The following is a 6,710-nucleotide window of genomic DNA, read 5'->3' on the forward strand; positions in this document are numbered from 1 at the left end:
CAGGCCCAGCTTTAAGGGTGGGGGAACTGTGTAGGTTCACAGGGCTCTAAGCTTGTTTAACATTCTGCTGTTGCCATCTTGAAATTCTTTAACAAGGGTCTTGGGACTTTTCATTTTCACTGGGTCTGTTCTGAAAAATAGAGCCTGAGGGAGGGAAGGAATGGCAATATTTCTTCTTAGAGAACAGGATGCCTGCACCAGAAGCTTAGGATCAGGGCAGAACTCCACCTTAACCCACAACTTCCACCAACCTCACCCTCCTTAATGTCTCCTCACAACAGTCTTCATTTCCTGAGATTACAATATTTATTTTGTGCTTGTTTTTTGCCTGCTTGTGGTTTGAATGTGTGCCCCACAGTTCATGTGTTGGAAACTTGAGACCCAAAGAAACTGTGCTGGCATGTGAGACCCTTCAGAGGACATTAGCTGTAAGGTCTTTGACCTTGTGAATGGCCTAACACCGTCACTCTAGGAGTGGATTGAAGATGAAGGAAGTTCAGCCCACTGCCCTCTCCCTTTTGCCCTCATGATCCCTTCTGCCATGGGCTGATATGGCACAAAGGCCCCACCAGGAGTAGCATATTGATCTTGGATTTTCAGCTTCTAGAAACATGAGCAAAATACATTTATGTTCCCTCTAAATTAATCTGTCTGTGATATTCTGTGATATAAGCATAAAACAAAATAAGACATGGTCCATTTCCCTTTTTCCCATAAGAGGCAAGGATTTTGCCCCCCTGATTTATTCCAACTCCTACTAGAGTGCCTGGCACATTAAGTATGTGCTGAATGAGTGCTTAAGTCCAGGTAGGGTCCTCAGGATCCCAGAGGAATTGCTAGATTCAACAGGGATGTGTGCAAGCTTGAAAGAAATTCAGTTCTATTAATGAGGCTCAAGGACTAGACCAGAAGGAAAGTTCTGTCCTGGAAGGAGGAGCCCCCTGTCTCAGGAGAGATTTACAGCAAGGGAACGATTAGTTTTTATGCTGTATGTGTAAATCCTCCTTCAAGTTGTCTGGGATCTGGGAGTCATGAAACAGGTGGGAGAATCACTGGGAAACCTGAGTCAGGTGAAGACAGCTTAAATGAGATTAGAGATTGATAACAATCAAACTTTTTCAATTACCTAAGGGCAATGTCCAAATTGGCAAGTGATGTGCCGTTCTTGGTTAGCTTGAGTCCCAAAGTTTAACTGAAATGAAAAAGTGCTGAATTGTTCTCATTGAGGCAGAGTGGAAGCAACTTGAAAATTTTCACAGCTCTTTCTTTTCCTTCCTGGCTGCCTGAGGATCTTCTACCATTATGAATGACACAGTAACCAAGCGGACTAGAAAGTTCATGACCAACCAACTGCTTCAGAGGAAACAAATGGTCATTGATTTCTTCCACCCCAGGCAAGCAATGATACCTAAGGCAGAAAGAAACTCAGGAAAAACTCACCAAACTGTACAAGATCACACTAGACGTCATTTTTGTATTTGGATTCAGAACCCATTTTGGTGAAAGCAAGACAACTGGTTTTGGCATGAATTATGATTCCTTGGGTTATATAAAGTAAAATGAACCCAAACATATCTTGGAAGACATAGCCTATATAAGAAGAAAAAAAGACCTCAAGAAAACAGTGAAAGGAATACAAGAGCAGAATGTAGAAAGTTAGGGGACTGAAATGGCCAATGTTAGTGCTAGCAAAAGCCAAAGGAGTAAAGATTCTGAAATGCTTGTCTGCAGTGATTTTGCAAACTTTCACAAGAGGATTAACAACATTAAAAACTTCCACGTGGAAAAAAAAAGTTTCACAAAAGCATCCACTGACTGTAACTGTGTATGGGGCTAGTCTTAACCCCTCACTAAAATGAAGCCACCCTGTAATGTTAGCATCGACACAAAATAGCTTTTGCCAATGCTTTTATCATTACTTGTGAGTGCCCTGTGCTCATGAGGCCCTGCACCCCTGGCTGCAAATGTTTGAATGGGTCACTTGATCCCTGGAGTGGCCTTGGACCCATGGATGATGCTCTGGACCTTTGGAACTTTTTGCAAAAAGTGTTCCAAAATGAAACAGATTTTTCTCCTGAGTACCTTCACAATCTTTCCCCATCTCTGGATCCCTACTGCCTTCCCCTGACTTGCATAATAGACAAACCAAGGTGCTGTAGCATGATCTCAGTAAGCAATCATTATGTCCCTTTAGCAAATTTTAATACGTTTGGAGGCATTAGACAGAAAAATTAGGTTGATTTTCAATTAGCCTGAAAGTCATGTTGTTAAGTTAGTTAAGGCCTTTGAACCCTGCCAAACCTGCTTCTATGCCCAATATCTCTACCCTTCCTGGTTTCAGGGTAGAAAGGCAAAAACTTTGCTTCCTTGGTTACATTGGCAACACCAGTGTACGTTAGAATCCATCCAAGGACAAGAGACCACCAGGTTTATCATTTGAGCAGAATGTGAGTTTCATCTAACGAGGAGGAAATTATTTTCTTAAGTGTGTCAACTTTTTCAGCTTATTGAGGTATGATTGACAAATACTAATTGTATATACTTAAGTTGTTCAGTGTGATGTTTTGATATAGGTACACGTGGTGAAATAATTGCCAAAATCAAGCTAATCAACATCATCCATCATGTCACACAGTTGCCTATGTGTGAGGAGGTGCCTCTGCATGGGAGGTGAGAACATTAAAGATCTATTCTCGTCAAACTTCAAGCACACAATACAGAATTATTAACTATAGTGAAAATGTATTAAATCTGTATATTAGATTTCTAGAATTTTTTTTTTTGATTGGGGATTGAAACAAGGGACACTCTACATGCCCAGCACTTTTTAATTTTTTACTTTGAGAAAGGGTCTCACTAAGTTGCCCAGGCTGGGCTCAAACTTTTGATCCTCCTGCCTCAGCCTCCCCAGTATCTGGGATTACGGGCATGGACCAGCTCACCTGGCTGCAATTTGTCCATTCTGCCTAACTGAAATTTTGTAATCTTTCACCAACATCTGCCCACTCTTTCCTCCCCAGCCCTTGACAACAGTCTGCTTCTATGAGTGTGACTTTCTTATTCTACATATAAATAAGCTTATATATTATTTGTCTATATCTAGCTTATTTCACTTAGAGTACTGTCCTCCAAGTTTATCCATGTTGCCTAAAGTGACAGAATTTTTTAAAGACTGAATAGTACTCCATTGTACATATAGACCACATTTTCTTTATCCATTCATTATGGATGGACATTTAGGTTGTTCTCATATCTTGGATATTATGAACAATGCAACAACAAATATGAGAGTGTAGATGTCATTTCTAGATACTGACTTCATTTCCTTTGGATATATCCATAGATATGAAGTTGCTGAATTATTAAGTGCTTTATTTTTACATTTCCTACAGCATTGTGGTTAAGTTCAAGATCTCTGAAGCCAACATATCTGGGTTCAAATTCCATCTCTGACATTTGTTATTTCTTTAATCTTTAGCAAATTGCTTCATTTCTCTGTGCCTCAGTGTCCTTATCTGAAAAATGGATTGCTGCTTTACTGGTTAAGATTCAATGAATGGATAGGTATAAGACATTTAGAATGGGGCTTGGTATACCCTAAGTTTCAATGCATGTTGGTTATTCTTGTTTTGTTATACTTGTTACCTTCTGTAGGTTTTAATCTTTTCTGATGCAGAAATCAGTTTTTACTCCTTCTATTTACTCCTTTACCTATTTGTATTTAAAACTCTTGAGGCCAAAGTATAAGCTGAGTTTTATTGCATTTCCCATTTATTAATCCATGATTTAATCAATCAGTAAAGATCTCTGCAGTTTACAAAATGGCACTGTTAGTACAGGGAAAGGATGGCTGCTAATTCTGATTGCTGGTGACCTGGCCTAATAATCAGTGTCAGGGCTGAGTTTTTGGCCTGTTGGACACACACAAGTTCAGTGAGATCTCTAAATATACCATATGACAATGAAGAAAGATGGACTGTCAGGATGGAGTATATTATTTATAATGCTCATTTAGCATTCCCTAAAGACACACCAAGTATAAGATTCACTGAAGGAAAGGAACCCAAGTCCAACCCATTATCAGAGTGGAATATCTCTCTCCAAGGCACCTTCTAACTAGGCATCCAACTAATATAATTTGCAAAATAGGTAATTATACCTGCCTGCTCCATGTTTCGCAGAGACAGTATGAGGATTAAATGACTGCCAAGAACATCATGTTTCTTTGACATAAATGTTCTACAAATGCAATCTTAAATGATTATTCAGAATTTCTTTCTGTAAATATCAAGACAGACCAGCTTATGAGACCAAGTTCATACAGAACACATCTGAGCTGTTGAAATTCCCCCAGAGGATGTCTGGAATATTCCTGACCAGAAAACTAACAGTACTAGAGAATCTTTGCTTTATATAGTCACACCAACCTGACAGGTGCTTTCTTAGCTGTTATCAGAGCTTAACACCCCTGGTGCCTACATATGGAGTTCTATCTTCAGTAATAACATTGTTCCCTTCCAAAAGAACACCTGTTTCATGACAAGGGTCTCATTCTGCTGAATCCACTTCATGTGACTTTATCTTCATCCTCAACCATCTCAGTTCTCCTTGCATAAAGGACTTTCAATGCTGAAATGAAGATAGTGCTGGAAAAACTGGATCAGTTGGCAACTTTGACATGCTTCTTGATAGTAATGGTGTTAAGTTCGGCTATGACTTTGGAGAATTTACTACCGAGTCTTGGTAAACTGTTCTATAAAATACTGAAATGGACAATAATGAGATATTTTGTTAAAGGCACAGTTTTAAATGCTTTCTGCTTAAAGCTTACCATCACTCCTGATGGAAGGCATTATTAGTATATCCATTTGACAGAGTCCTGGAGTTCAACTGTCTTTGCTGTCAACATTCTGATCTTCTGAGCTCTCACTAGAACCCCCCATCAACCTTGGCTTACAGTGTTCTAGAGTTGCTGCTACAGTCAGCGTCTCTAAACCTATCCAAAGTCTTCCCACAAGCCAGTTCCAAAGGCTCCTGAACCAGATGGTCAGGAACAGTCACAGCAATGATCTTACTTTTCTGGTATCAAAATTTGTCTTAGTTATTTTTTCATTGCTGGGACAAAATACCCAACACCTACAAGCTAAAGAAGGAGAAGTTTATTTTGGCTCACAGTTTGTTGAGGTTTTAGTTCATAGTTGACTGGCTCCAAGGCAGGGTGCCATGGCAAAGAGGCATTACAGACGAGAAAGAGCTCATGGCAAGGCAAGCAGAAAGCAGCAGCCTTTCTTCTCTTTCCTCTTTTTATTGCATTTGTGCTCCAAGCCTATTGGTTGGTGCCACTCATACCCAGTGTGGGTCATTTCCTCTTCATAAATTCATTCAGCCACAACCAGAACTATGCTAAACCAACCAGTGGACTAGTCCAGTATCCCACACCCATGGTCCAGTCACTCTCCAAAGCCCATGAGGCTTTGGGGAACATTTAGATTCAAGCCATAAAAAGTGGTGAAGTAGCAGAGCTGTGGTTTCTGACCAGGTGACCAGGTACCAGGCCCATGTTCTTAAGCATCATGAAAAACTTCCTCTCTCCGGGAACTTCACCAATTCAGAGTTGATCATCTTCATATAAAAAGAACACACGTGTCTTTGTTTCTATTAAAACAACTCAGTGTAGCAATGTTACAAATCTAGATTCATACAAGAATTTATCTTTTTCTATAATTAAAAAACACAAATCAGCTTAGGACTTTCTCTGCCAAATGAGCAGCAAATCTATCTCCTTTTTTATTTCTCCTCTGCCACTGAATTGTCCCATGCTGCAGGCTACACAGCACAGGAAAGGACTTGGCTACATCTAAACGTGGAGAGCCTTGGAGTCTTCCACTATCATTACTGCCACTGCCTTTTGCTGCTGCTGGCTGATTCTGTGGAAAGCTGGCCCACAGGCCATTTACACTCGGCTGAGCCATCCCTGGCTCAGTCTCCATCTTTCTGAGATACTTTCTCAGTGTCAGGGGTGGCCAGAGAAGACACTGCTTACTTAATTGCTGAAACTGAAGCTTTCTATGCCCTGGGTCAGAATCCAGCCAGCTATGTGCTTCCGAATGGATGAAGACCATTTTTTCCTCTACTCCCCAAAGACTCAGATACTCTGGGGTCTGGTTATTGTTTCTTTCCCAGACCTCAATTAAAAAAGTGCTGGTATAACTCCTGTCTTACACTAGAGCTATCTGTTCATGGGCTAAAGGGCCTGGGCTCCCATAACAAAATGCTAGGTGGTTTACATGATACAGATTTTTTCTCTCCAGGTTTTAGCAGCTGAAAGTCCACAGTGAGAGTGTGTCTGCATGGGTGGGTTCCTGCAGACAATAATCTCCCTAACTTACATTTACCTTCTCAGTGTGTGTGTGTGTGTGTGTGTGTGTGTGTGTGTGTGTGAGAGAGAGAGAGAGAGAGAGAGAGAGAGAGAGAGAGACTGGCTGTGACTCTAATATCTTTTTCTTTTCTTATAAGGACACTAATCCTTTAGAGAGGGCCCCACCCTTATTATTTCATCTAAATCTAATTGTCTCCTAAGCATCCTATCTCCAAGAGCCATCACATTGGGGATTATGGCTCTGACATATAAATTTTGAGGGGGTCACAGCTCAAACCATAGTTAAAGCTAACTGTCTTTTATCCTTCCCCCTCTCATAGTGGGAGAACTA

General features: G+C 40.6%; 1 pseudogene; it reads left to right on the plus strand.

Annotated features, from left to right (window-relative positions):
• Positions 1-1,238: 1,238 nt before the first annotated feature.
• On the plus strand, positions 1,239-1,859 carry LOC117287483 (annotated as a pseudogene).
• Positions 1,860-6,710: the final 4,851 nt, after the last annotated feature.

This window comes from Fukomys damarensis, unplaced genomic scaffold, assembly GCF_012274545.1.
Source record: "Fukomys damarensis isolate Sample0158 unplaced genomic scaffold, DMR_v1.0_HiC HiC_scaffold_24, whole genome shotgun sequence".
NCBI lineage: Eukaryota > Metazoa > Chordata > Mammalia > Rodentia > Bathyergidae > Fukomys > Fukomys damarensis.